At 31.6% G+C, this 14,910-nt stretch overlaps 1 non-coding gene across 1 annotated transcript; it reads right to left on the bottom strand.

Annotated features, from left to right (window-relative positions):
- Positions 1 to 14,481: 14,481 nt before the first annotated feature.
- On the bottom strand, positions 14,482 to 14,586 carry LOC112094240. Its single transcript, XR_002903441.1, has one exon. It is a non-coding gene; the product is annotated as a small nucleolar RNA R71 (small nucleolar RNA).
- Positions 14,587 to 14,910: the final 324 nt, after the last annotated feature.

Below are 14,910 nucleotides of genomic sequence, written 5' to 3'. Positions count from 1 at the left end.
TACAAATAGCCATTGCGTCATGGTAGTTTTGGATCATGTATCTAGGACTCCCGGTATGACTGGAAGGAAGAATAATTCTTTTACCTATTGCCTGTGCATTCGTATCTCCTTTTGTAATAGCATCCTGAATTCCTTGATAAAATTCTGATCTTAAATTTTTTTGATTTTTTCTAATGTAATCAAATCTATCTTCCTCTACACAGGCATATGCGTCAACTACATATTGTTGTAATAGTCTTCTACTTCTAAATAGGATATCACTTTGATTTTGATGTTCTAGTAATTGATAACAATAAAATTCTCTCATGGAAATTCTTTTTCTTTTGTATGTGGTATTTGTGTTATTTACATGATATTTTAAATCTGTTCTATAACCATCTTCTCCATAAGGAAACAATAATGGATACTGAAGAGACATATAAGAGGGATGTAATTTTGTGATTCTTTGTAAAGAGTTTGTTTTATCTTCAATTATGATGTCTCTTCCTTGTTCGTATTCACCAATATCTCCAACTATTAGGCAACCTATATAGTTTGAAGTCGGTAATTCATATTGATTATTATCTATATTTCTTCGATTTATAAGTCTTAGCTTCATGGATGGTAATTTATCTTCTTCATATCTATCTCTTAGCGACCGGAAAATTTTTACTAAATTATTTGTATTGTCTAACATTGTAATTAAATGTTCAATTATTATTTTAATTAAATCTTTTGATTCATTTTCAAATGTAAATGAAGCCATTCGATTTTCAACTTCATTTAGTGTATCGTATATATATAATTGTGTAAATTTAAGGGGATCGTTATCAGTTGGAAGTAGAGGTCCACTCATCTTAAAAATATAAGGCCCGACAGAGTTTTTGGGGAAATTTTCTATATCACATCCAAATGATGTAAATGCAAACATGGAATTATAAATTCTAATATTTTTGCGGAAATGCGTACTCAAAGATCCTCATAGTAATCTAGTAGATTATATAGTATAGAAGGAATATCTTTACTAAAAGGTATTCTGATCTTTCCTTGTCTACAACAAAGATTAAATTTAGATGGGTTACTTCCTTTGATTCGTTCATTAAGCCAGAAAAGAGCACCACAATAATGGTAGATATAAGAACAGTTTCCAAAGTTGGTATATATGTTAGTATCACCTAAGGAAAAAAATTAAGATCAGTTTGTGATAAATTTTTTTTCCCTTTAAAAAAAATTGTATTATTTAGTGTAAGTTAGAAATTTATGATTTTCTGTGTTGTTTTCAATTGTAATGCATGAACTCGCTCAGAAGATCTGCTTTCAATTTCAGGCATATGTTGCATAGATTGGCTTTCAATTTCAGACATATGTAATATATGTCTGTTTTCAGTTTGGGTCATATGTTGCATCACATCAACTCTGGATCGAGGGATCAGTGTGATTGAAACTCTTATACCAGAACCTGATTTACTTGAGTAATCAGTATTTACAACTGCTGAATCCTCATCCGTATGTGAGATGATACGACGAACACGGTAGTTAGATTTTATGGCAGTTTTTTTAGTTCTTCTCTTCGGCTCCATCTGTGTATTACAATATATTATGATATAATGAGCTAATTTATAAGATTTATAGTTATATTAGAAAGAATTATGGCATATGAGCGTATATTATTACTATATTAAGCAAAATAGTATGACAAAATTTATTTAATGAATAAGATAAACGAAATGTACATAAAACGATTAGCAAATATTTATAAGAATTTTGTAATTAATGAATAAATGCTATAAAATTATTATGGTATAAAAGAATATAACATATATAAATTGAATATATAAATTCAGAAATAAATGTAACAAATTTATAAATATTTTGTGATAATAACATTATAAATGACATATGAGATAAAATTACTTGATTATAAGTATGTATAGTATTCTCCGATATTGTATTGTAAAGTAAAGCAAGTATATTTTATTACAGAGTAAATAAGTAAATATATCTAATATTATTGATAGTAATCTTGTCTAATTTTATAAATAAATATTTAAATAACAAATACATAAAAGTGTAAAAATACCTGGAATGCTGTGTAAATAGCAAATCGAAGCTAATCAAATCAGACTTTATACAGAAACGATGCTTTGCTATGAAGATAGAGCAGGTAACGATTTATATTCAACTGTCGGAATATAATGTGGAGATAGAAAATTATCAAATCTGTTTGAAAATAACACATTAAAAAAAATTATTACCACATAATGGTTACAATGTGTTAAGGAAAAAATATATGGAGGAAAAAAGAACAGCTACATTTTTAAATTGATCTAATTATATTAACATGCTACACACATATTAACTGATGAAAAAAAGTAGAGAAAAATAACTAAATTATGTTTAGGAGGAAAAACAAAGCCAGTAAAATATAGAAAAGAGAGAAATTCGGTTTTCAAAGTAGGAGGAAAAATTGTGTGATGTTAGATGATATTATTAGCTTTAAAACAATTGTATTACACGGATAAAATAAGTTATTGCTTTCCTTGCTGTTTCGGGGCGAGTCTTTTGGATAAATGGCAAGTTTTTTGGATTGCCATAATGCCGTTTTATTCCTTGTTTTTATATCTCATGCTGGGGCCTTTAATGGTTGGTAAATAGTGAATCAAAAAATAAACAAAATATAATTATAAGAAATTACATATACTATTTTACATACTTTCAAAGAAAGATAAACCATTAGGGCTTTCTGAGGAAAGATACAACAGAATAAGAAACAAATTATTATACAAATTTATATCTCAATTACAGCATAAATTTGGAAGTGTGAATTATGTCATGCCCCTGCAAGGAATTTTTGGGATTCCCTCTTGTAATGTTTCTTCAAACAAACTTGTAACTTATTTCTTGAGACATGATAAGAAAAAAAAAAACAGTATGAGAATATATTCTTTGAATATAAAAAGCATAATTTGTATAAGAAAGTCAGGTTATTTTAAAGCAAAGCTGAGAGCAATTTCTAAGCACAAAACGGTAGTCAACACCAGGAAAATGGCAGTGTATTAGCAAATATAGATTATGAATAAAAAGTAGTGGAGTACAGTCAATGAATATCAATGACTAAAGTATAAATAACAGTAAGTAATCAACAGTAAATTAGAAACGGAAAAGTGCCTAACAGAGATGGGGAAAACAGGAAAGTATAAAATGAAGTTATATACATAACATGTAGTAATATACGGAGCTGACACCTATCTTACCAAGGAATTTATGCCGTAGTTAAGAAATTTATATATACATTTGGTTCAGGTTATAATTAGTTGTTGGAAACAATATATACCTTGAGTAATTAAAACAAAATATGGCAATACACATGGCTACCAGCTATATTATCCATAAATTTATGCCATAAGTGAGACAGAAAAATACAATCTAGATTAGTAATAAATTGTTCAACAAAATCTATTTGCTGTCAATAACATGTACTATAAGTAAATTTTAAAAAGCCCGACTATATACAGGACCATCAAACATATTATTAAGGAGTTTATGAAAATAAAATATGTTGCTGTAACTCTGAAACAATAAGAGCAACATCAATGATAAATATATCTTTAATAACAATTACGCAACATATGTTAACAAAAAATGATATATAATATCATCATAATCAGAGAAGGACAAAATACTTGAATATAAAAAAACCAAGCCTTTGATAAATAAAGACAGTTGATTGTAACAAAATTTAGGATATTATGTAAATATGCCGTCTGAGTTAGTAAAGTAAAAATAATAGTAACCTATCAGAAATACAACGAAGAAGAAAAAGAGTGAAGAACAGGGAAGAAGAGAGAGACTGAAGAACAGAGGAAACAAACAAATATATACAAAATAGTACCTTAGACAAAAATAGATTTTATAAATATAATTATATATAATAAAACTAAAACAGGAGACAAAATAAAATATGTTGGCATAAGCTCAGAATAATAAGGGCAACATCAAAAGTAGCCATATTTTTAGTAACAATTACTCGGCACATATTAACAACAAATGAAATATAACATCATCATAACCATGAGGGAATAAAATACTCTGATATCAAAAAGGATATTTTTGATACAGCGAAACGTTATATCTTAAAGAGATTTAGGAAATGATGTGAATATAGATTATTAGTTAATGAAATCAGAATAGAAATAAGTAACTGAAAATAAAATAGAAAAGGCAAAACATAAAGTACAGTATAAAACACCTCATATAACCAACAAATATAACATTGTAAAATAATATTTTAAAACAAATCAACCAAAATAACTTGAGAAAATGATTACTTGATTGAACGGACAGTGAGTAGAACAATAGATCAAAGAGAACAACGAAAATTACTAAGCAGGAGGAATAGAACACATATATTTAAAGAAAGTGATAGGATTAGTAAGAGATGAGTAGTGTTGTTATGGCAGTTAAAGACATGAAAAACAGAAAGAACAGAATATGATGGATGATAGTAGCTGAAGAACGTAGACAAAGAAAGAGTAAAATGATAACAGACAGTATATATAGAAAAATTTACCAGTGTCTTGCTTAATATCGAATACAAATCCCTGCAAATAGAAACCAATAAAAGTAATGATTCATTAGCAACAGGCGTCACACTGCATGAACAACACCGTAAAAAATAAGCAATAAATAACTGGCAGCTATTTTTTGTTTAGATATTACACAAAACGCAACAATTACAGATACACGTGGCAGATAAGAAGGTCATTATAAATATTATTACATTAAAACGACAACAAATATTAGTCATTTATTCAAATCAATATACGTAAACGGAAATTATACATATACTAAAAGCAGGAGCCCAAAGGGAAAAAAAAGGTAAAAAATATAAAATTATAAAAAATATTTTTCTTTTTCCTCACTAATATAATAATCGACTGACAAAAAAAAAATGAAAAAAGAAAAACTCGAACGTAGATCTAAAAGAAACAGGACAGTATTGAAAAAATCGGGAAAAATAAAAACATAAATCTGAAAAATATGAACAAACACATAAAATGAAAACTGAAATATTCAACCAAAACACTCCACAATAATAACAAATAACGTAATCGGACCAAAAATTAACATGCATGTACAACTAATGAGACAAAATGTAATATAAAGCATCGAGGAACATATAAATATACAAAAAAAAAATGAGAGATGCAGCTACAATAAATCTAGTGAAGGAGGAAAAAAGATCTACAGAGTTGCAGGAAGAAGATATTTAGAGAACGAAGAAATGGAACAAAAAACTAAACAAAATAGACTAATCTAAAAGGTTGAAGAAAGGAAAAAAAATAAATATTTAAATATAGATCCAGAAACAGTAAAGATAAACATATATGCAGAATATCACAGAAACGAACGAACCCAAAGAAAAATATAAGCCTGTTCAGTGCAAATACAGAAAGATATAAGCAAATCTAAATCTAGCAAGAAGGAAAAAAACTCAGATTTTACAAAAAAAAAAAAAACAAATATGACAAACAAAGCGAAAAAATAGATCCAGAAACAAAACCAGATAAACATAAATATTAAAATATAGATCCAGAAACAGTAAAGATAAACATATATGCAGAAGATTACAGAAACGAACGAACCCAAAGAAAAATATAAGCTTGTTCAGTGCAAATATGGAAAGATATAAGCAGATCTAGATCTAGTAAGAAGGAAAAAAAGCTCAGATTTTACAAAAAAAAAAAAAAAACAAATATGACAAACGAAGAAATATGAACAAATATTTACAAAAATAAAGGAATCTAAAAGGTTTCAAAAAGAAAAAACCAAAAGGCGAAAACGCAGATGCAGAAACAAAAGCAAATAAACATAAATGTAGAAACTCATAAGAACAAACAGACAAAAAAAAAAAAACATAACCCTAATCGCTCCAAATATGCAAAAAGGAAAACGGATCTAAAAGGTTACAGAGGAAAACAAACGGAGAAAAGGGAAAAAAAGGAAAAACCCTTGATCTCAGTTAAAAAAAAATTTGAAAATTGCAACAGCAAAGCAATGGAAGGTGTAAATGACAACAGGAAGAAATAATGGAAAAATGGCGGAGATCAACAAACACAAAATAGGGGAAAAAACTGAGGCTCCGTATCGATGAAGGAAGATTCTAGAATGTGACGGAAGGAAAAAAATGAAGGAGAAAGAGAGAGAAGAGGCTTCAGATAAGACTGAAATGAGGGAAATGAATCACGGGCAAACGACATAAGCATAAAGCCAGAAAATGACCAAAATGGTCACGATAAATGCGCGCACAAAAAACTCCAGTAAAGGGTAGTATCGTCATTTCACTCTCGGGACACAGCCGTAATTAAAATTTCAGCAGAAGAAAAAACCAGGGCTAAAACGGGAAAGACACTGTTCATAGGACTGTAGCATGAACGGTGAATCCCGTCCTTTCTTTTAGTATATGTATAATGTCCACAGTATTGTCACACTTCCACAACATTATCTATATTTTAAACCCTCGATACAAATAACCGGAGGAAATATATTAAGCATGGTGTGTATTGTAAGATGTTTACAATATCTAAAAATATCTACAATATAGGCGAATATCCATTAATAACCAATATATTTTTGGACATCTCCACATAATGTCTAAGAACACCAAGAAAATCTTCTTTTTGCACTAAATTCAATTTAGTAGCACTCTTTTAATTGTTTTACAATAAAATATGACAAGTGAACCATGGAAAACAACATATCATAAGACGCAAGGTGACTTAAATGAGTCAAATTGATAAGGATTTTATGGCATTGAGTTTTGATTCATTAGTTTAGACATCGTACGGTTATAATCATCCATATAATTCTCAAATGAGGTCTAATTCAGAGATAAAAAATAATATGGTTTTTGTGATATATTAGAATATCTTCCACCACAAGTTAACGTTGAAATGATCCATGAATACTACTCATTTAGTTGGATAAACCAACAACATGTAATTTACGGGTTAACAGTGGAAAATATCAAAGAAACATACATGTGGCTCATTAACCACTACCTCCAGAACTATTCAAGGGTAGTAACACGACAAATGTATTGTTTATATCAATATCAGAACTTGCCTAATGTTTTTTTAACCTAATAAAAACTCATTTTGGAATCGGGTTTTAGCTTACGCCCCCGGAGCAAGGTGTTTTGCTCCAGAGTCAACTTTGTGTGCATGCTCTTAGAGCACGACTATCTACTCTAAGATCGGGACTATGACCTACGCCCCTTCAGAGCATTATGCTTTGCTCCAGAGTCGACCATGGACGAAACGACTATGTGATTTGAGGTTAGATTTTTTAACCTCCACCTCTCCAGAACAAGGTGTTTTGCTCCGGAGTCAATCTTAGTAGGTTATGACGGTGTAATTTCCAATATCTATTACGAATGAGTGATCTCCAATGCGGGAAGATCATCGTTCTCGTACAACACAATGCATACGTTCTGGAAGACTAATGCAAACCTGAAAAGCTCAAGAATGTGGCCACAAGAAAAGATTTTTCAACAAAAGTTCAAGCTATTATCGATCATGATTCTACTATGAGAAAGATGGGGAGTTTGTAACGAACTTTCAAAACTTTCTCGACAAATTTTTTGGTGCGTAACGGTCTAGTGCACCTCCAGAGCACTTCTTGCTCCTCATGAGGCATGTTTAACAATTTTCTTCAGCGGACCAACTCTGGGTCCATAAGTAAACTTATTCGAAGACGAGCTCCCTCAGAGATGTGAAGTGCCTCCGGAAGCGTTATTTAGTGAATTGCCTCCAACGGATCTCTGAATATCCACGCAAGCTCTGATTGTGATTTCCCTTCAGTAGACTTCAAAGGCTCGCTTCTACGGATTTTTGACCATCTCAACTGTTGAAAGTATTTCTCAGCACACGCTTGATCATAGCCCCTAGCTCTGAACAACTCCATGGCCCAATAAATAAGGCGTTATCTGACGTTTGTTTCTGAAAGGGACATTGTGTTATGTTTGTTTTCAGGAAGCTTTGTTGGGATAAGTGTCCTTAAGCATGAGATATAATGAGGATATTTTATTATTTGATTAATAAAATGGTTTATTCATTATTTATGTTCATGTATTATCGAATACTTTATGAATATTATAGAAAATTCCGCGATTATTTATGTAACCTTAAATATTGTATATAAGTGCTATATACAAGGGGATAATATTTAAGGATAATAATCGAAACGATGTTCGTAATGAATTTAATTAAAATTCCAAAATCTTTAATTAAAACATTACTAATACATGTCATTCCCATTAAGAATGGAATGATGTTATCCGCATAATTAATATGGAGATATTGAATGAGTGTATTATGCATAATGAGATTATGTAGAACTGGGACACTGACACAATTTAATTTTCTGATAATTTTCGTTAAGCATAGAAAATTAAATTTGAGACTACTGATGGTCATATATAGAATGATCTTAATCTTGAGTTATTAGTAGACTCCTATTTATGGATTCGTGTTCTTTGATTTACTTGGTACGGATTTCGAGATCCTAAATCCTATTCCTTGTATCTTGGGAACATGATGAAATGGGTAGCCGGGAATGCTAATATACAAGATGGAATCCATTCATTCTTCTTTGAAGAAGTAGATAAATAATTCCCTTGAGGGTTGATTCGGTACTTGAATAAGTAACGAGCTCGTATTCATGAATGTGTTTTATGAATATACTATTCATTAGAGAATCAATGTTACTTAAGGATAAAGATGTAATTAGAGAGGTTAGCGAATTTCACCTAGCTCTAATTATGAATTATTTATGGAGGATCGATCTATATGCAATGACTATATCAAATGGATACTTCAAGTTCTTAGAAGTAAATTATGTCTATAATTTCGAGAGTGCAATTCTAAGTTTTTAGTGGAGTAACTTTTAGAATTAATAGACATAATAAATTAATTAAAGAGTTTAATTAATTATTAATTTTATTGGAGCTCAAAATTATAGGTCTATAAGTCCCCTGTCATCCTTGTATTATTTGTAAGATAAAAATGAATTATCAGAATTTTCTTTCAATCTCAAATATTTAATTATACATTAAATAATGTGATTATTTAATTATTTTATCACACACTGCGGTGGTACCACAGGGGACGTGTGACACCGGGAAAAAAATCTTACCGGGATTTTAGTTGCTTAATCTCTAAGTAATCCAATTTACTTGTTTGACAAGTTTTTCCAATTAAATTCAAAAAGGAAAGTAAAATGTTACTTTATTTAGAATTGAATTTAAGCTAAAATTAGAAACTAGGTTAGGAAGGAATTTTCTCCTTCTTTTCTTAGAGTTGGCCGGCCACCCTATAGCAAAAGGGAAGGAAAGTTTGTTTCCAAAAGAAAAAGGAAAACTGTATTTTTAATGAGACTAAAAATATAGTAGTTACCGATTTCTTATTTTCTTTGTTTACAAGCAAAGGCTTCTCCTAATTGTCTATAAATAGGAAACAATAGAAATGGGGGAGGGGATTGATTTTCTCCCTATTTTCTTAGAGCTTGGCCGAAAATCCTAAGAGAGAAAAAGAGAAGAAAAGTTCTTCCAATTTTCCCAATTCTTTCACATACATGTGCTGATAGTGAAATAATACAAAATTAGCGAGTGATCGTTTTAATAGTTATACCTTGAGCCGACACTCATTGTCTTGCGAAATCAATGAGTAGACGAGGAAGGCTTATGTGTTCTAAGAAAGCTTTTAGAGCGAGGAACGTGTTGTTTTTCGAATTGAATTCGGATGCAGAAGCGTGGGGATAGCAGATCAAGTATAACAAAAATTTTCATAAAACCTTTGAGATACTCTATAGATTATATTAATTTATGCACGAATAAATTAATCACATTAATTCATTTATTAAGAACTCAATTACGAATAATACCTGGCGGCCGATTAAGATGATAACTTGAGTTCTTTGATCTCGAACAATCCTTGCTCCAAAGCCTTGTGTTTAGAAAACCAATGTCTTCCACGTCAATTTCTAGAATCCACGAAGACGTGTGTGTGGGCACACCTGAGACAAAACGAGTTAGAATAAAGACTCGAATTTCCACAAACACCAACGCATGCACGATGTGGAATTTTTGGAGAAAAAATATTTTTCCTCTCACTCTATAGAGAATTTCGGCCACACTTAAAAAAATAGGTCAAAAATTGTGTTCAAAAATTGTGTCTCAATATTTTATATCATTCTCTTATTTATAGAGTAGAAGTCAAACTTTTAGAAGGAATCCAATCTCTATCTCCAAGATAAAACTTGTTAATTATCTCTTATTTGAATTTGGAACAATATCTCCTCTTCCTTATCCTTAATGTGGCCGGCCATGCATGGAGATTCTCATATCTGTATGATGGCAATTTCAGAAAGGGAAGGAAGAGAAAATCATCCTTTATCCTGTAGTCTAATTTTAATTCAAATTCAAATTCCAATTTAAGTCAAACTTAAATTAATTTGAATTCTAAATTTAACAGCTTATCAAATAAGTTTAAAAGGATAAATTTAAATTATGTTCACAATTCAAATTCAAATTTAAATAATCACATTATTTAAATAATAATTAATTCTCAATTAATTATTTTCGAGTGTTTAATTTTAGAATTCCTTAATTTTAAAATTCTCATTTTGCCCTTTGTGTTTGGTAGAATTACAAGGACGATGCGGGGACTAATGGACCTATAATTCCGAGCTCTAATAAAATTAATAATTAATTAAACACTTTAATTAATTAATTAATTCTATTAATTCCAATAGTTACTCCACTATAAACTTGACATTGTACTCTCAAAATTATAGACATAAATTACTTCTAAACTGTGAAGTGTCCATTTGATATAGTCACTGCATATAGATCAATCCTCCATAAATAATTCATAATTAGAGCTAGGTAAAATCCGTTAACCTCTCTAATTATATCTTCATCCTTGAGTACTATTGATTCTCTAATAGATGGTGATTCATAAAACACATTTATGAACCAGAGCGCTCTTACTAATCCAAGTACCGAATCAACACTAAAGAGAATTATTTATCTGCTTCTTTCTTAAGAAGGAATAGATTCCATCTCATATAATAATATTTCCAGCTACCTATTTCATCATGTCTCTAAAATACAAGGAATATGATTCAGGGTCTCAGAATCCATACCAAGTAAATCAAAAGACACAAATCCATAAATAGGAGTTTGTTAAGAACTCAGGATTAAGATCATTCTATATATGACCATCGGTAGACTCAATTAGAATTTCTATACTTAACGAAAATTATTAGAAATTCATAGTGTCTGTGTCCCTGTTCCATATAATCTTTTTATGCGAAATACACCCATTCAATATCTCACCATATTAACAGTGCAGATAACTCCATTCCATTCGAAATGGAAATGACATATATTAGTAATGTTTTAATTAAAGACTCCAAACTTTAATTAAATTCACTATGAATATTATTTTTTTGATTATTATCCTTAAACATTATCCTCTCGCATATAACACTTATATACAATGTTTAAGGTTACATAAATAATCATGAAATTTTCATTGATATTCATAAAATATTCACAAATATATATACACATAAAATGATGAATAAACTCTTTTATTAAATAAGTAATAAATGTCATATTACATCTCATGCTTCTAGGACACCATTCCCAACATAATGTTCACTAGCCAAAGACCTCAAGTTATTTTCCTAATCGTTAGCAAGGTATCTTTTCTTACATATTAATGAGATTAAATTGTTTTGGCATAAATTAATATAATCTATAGCGTATTCAAAAGGTTTTATGAAAATTTGTTGTTATACACAATCCGTACTACCACGCTTCCGCATTCGAAAACGTTTTGAAAACCAACAAGCTTAAGGTGCGATAGCCTTACTACCCATTCTGGAGTCAGCTGTAATGAGATCTTTCTAGCTCTGAAGGAAGGATGCGAAACAAAGAATGATTGCTTACGTGGACTATCACGCTACACTTCATAGCCCTCGCGACCAATGGGGCCAATGTTGACAGTCGCTTTTTTACAAGGTCCATACAAGGGTCCAAGTCTAATAATTATGTCCCATGACACTATTGGGCTCGCTTTGTGGACCTACACCATGCTTGGGAAACTCGCGTGGGCTGTGGTTTGGTTTACCATGGGTAATTGAATGGGCCCATTTATTTCTTAGTCAGATTTGATTTTATGTCCTACTTGGGGGGTTTTAAAATAATTGGACTAAGGAATGAATAGGTGATGGAGAATTCAACCCCTAAAAGCCTATGTTTACCTTTTCAGAGTCTTAAAAACCCTTTCCTAAGTCCTAAATTGAGTCATGGAATGATAACTCCAAGAGATTAGAGTTATCTTCTGCATTTTTAGCTTAAAGTTTGCTTAGCCAAGAGTGTATTTCATTGTTTTCTTCTGTGTTTTAACTTAGATTTTATGGGTTTGCATTTTATCTTGCTAAATTATGTACTTGTGCTGCTCTTGGGTTAAGGAGTAAATTGAGTCAAAAAGAGGCTAAAATATGTCTAAGTTTTAATTTTACAAATTGCAGGGTGAAAGCAGTAACATTCTGCCGCAGTGTTTTAGGTGCAGCTGGTAAGTGGGATGACATTAACGCACTACCTAGAGGAAAAGGACAAAATCCCATGTGAGCTGATTGAGCTGTACAGCAGTGTGGACCACTGTACCTCTTATCAAATGACAACTTAGCCTTTTTGTTACCTTAGAAGGGATTGTTTTTAGGAGAGAGGCAAGCAACCGCCAAGTACAAGAGGGAAAAATAGAAGGAAATTGGTAGTACATTACGAGAGCCAGAAATTGAAAATACCAGAGACGTGAGAAAGAGCAAGAGAGAGCAACTGAGAGGAAGACCCGAAGAGAAGGACATGGAGAAATTCTAGAAGATCCAAGTTCTAGCTTATCATTCTTTCTTCTCTCTGTTAGCTTGGTTCTTCTATTATTTTGATATTGATTAAGACATGGATTATTTTTGAAATCTGGTTATTGTAAACCTCAGTATGAACTAATTTGTTTTAGCTAGGCATGCTAATAGAACCAAAGTTGTAAGGAGGAAAGTTTGTTTATGAAATGCTATTGATTTATTATTCATGTTCATTCATGTGTGTTAATGCTTATTTTTATGCTTGATTGCCCATCAATTATAGGATACTAGACTTAGATTAATACTGAAAAGGTTAATTTGAGTTGGATGTAACATGTATGATGCTTGTACAGTAATCTTGTTTTAGTTATTGATTAGTGAATGGTATAGGGATATATTATTCACCTTGCATAACCCAAAGAAAACGGAGCTTAAATCTGCATTCTGAGAACTGGATTCACATAGGAATATGCTGAAAAAAGTTTGAAGAATTTTTAGTCATAATTAATTCGGAAGAATTTTATGCAATAAAAGAGTTTCTGTTTACAGGGGTGGTAATTGCTGTAGCATTTCGGTAACATTCTCTGGCAGACTTGCAACTGAGGGGAAATTAGTAGACCTAGCTCATTTAAATCACATATTTACAAACCATAAATACATTCTTATTATTTTTAGTAACTTTTGGTTACATTTATTTTGTACCCATTTCTTTACATCAGTTTAGTGAATTTTTATTCAACTTATTATTTATTTGATTTGTTGATTGCATAACTTCCATAACATATTTTTGATGATACAATCTCTGTGGGACAATATATGTACTTCAGTACACTTGATTACTTGTACGATCTGTGCACTTACGGATTCACACAACAAGTTTTTGGCGCCGTTGCCGGGGATTGAAATCATTGAAAGTATTTGTAGAAGTTATTTTGCTTTCGTTTTGTTTACTTTATTCTTATTCTCTTGACTTGCGGTCACTTTCAGATTTTTGAAATTCTTTGCATGACTAACCAGCGAGACCGTGAGTTGCTGCCCTTAGATCCAGAGATTGAAAGGACATTTTTAGCTAGGAGAAGGGAGCAGTAAGGCTTGGATGTTGTCGACGGTATGGCAAAGGGAGCAGCCGTGAATGTGGGCAATAATGGGCAACAACTAAATACCAACAATGTTGTTCCCCAACCAGCACCGGTAGATGATAGGGATATGGCCATCAGAGAATATGTCGTGCCTATTTTACATGGTCTCAACCCGAGTATCGTTAGGCCAGAGATACCGGCACCTCAGTTTGAGCTTAAACCGGTCGTGTTTCAAATGTTGCAAACTGTAGGCTAATTTAGTGGCATTGCAACTGAAGATCCCCACATCCATCTTCGGTTATTCATGGAAGTGAGTGACTCCTTCAAGCTATCAGGGGTGATAGATGAAGCTTTGAGGCTGAAATTATTCCCTAATTTCTTGAGGGATAGAGCTAGAGCATGGCAAAATTCTTTGCAATCAGATTCAGTGGCGACATGGAATGATTTGGCAGAAAAATTCCTCATAAAATACTTCCCTCCAACCAAGAATGCAAAGCTGATACGACATTACCTCAATCCAACAGGCAGGTAGGGAATCATTGTATGAAACATGGGAGAGATTCAAAGAGTTATTATGGAAGTACCCTCATCATGGGATCCCCCATTGGGTTCAAATGGAGACAATCTATAATGGGCTTAATGGGCAAACACGTACTATAATTAGCCGTAGCTAATAGAGCTATTTTGGCCAAGTCTTACAATGAAGCTTACGAGATCTTGGAGATGATGGCTAATAATAATTATCAATGGCCAACCGAGTGACTTAATGCTAGGGAGGCCGCTGGAATTCATGATGTTGATACCATTACTATACTTGTCGGCTCAAATGTCATCTTTAACGAATATGCTAAAAATGATTAATATGTCGGCAGGTGTAAATTCGGTGCAAACTGCTAGAGTCTCATGTGTTTACTATGAAGAG

This window comes from Morus notabilis, unplaced genomic scaffold (assembly GCF_000414095.1).
Source record: "Morus notabilis unplaced genomic scaffold, ASM41409v2 Scaffold112, whole genome shotgun sequence".
In the NCBI taxonomy this organism is placed as follows: Eukaryota; Viridiplantae; Streptophyta; class Magnoliopsida; order Rosales; family Moraceae; genus Morus; species Morus notabilis.
Note: the sequence above shows the minus strand (reverse complement) of the source record. Positions and strands in the feature narration are given on the sequence as shown.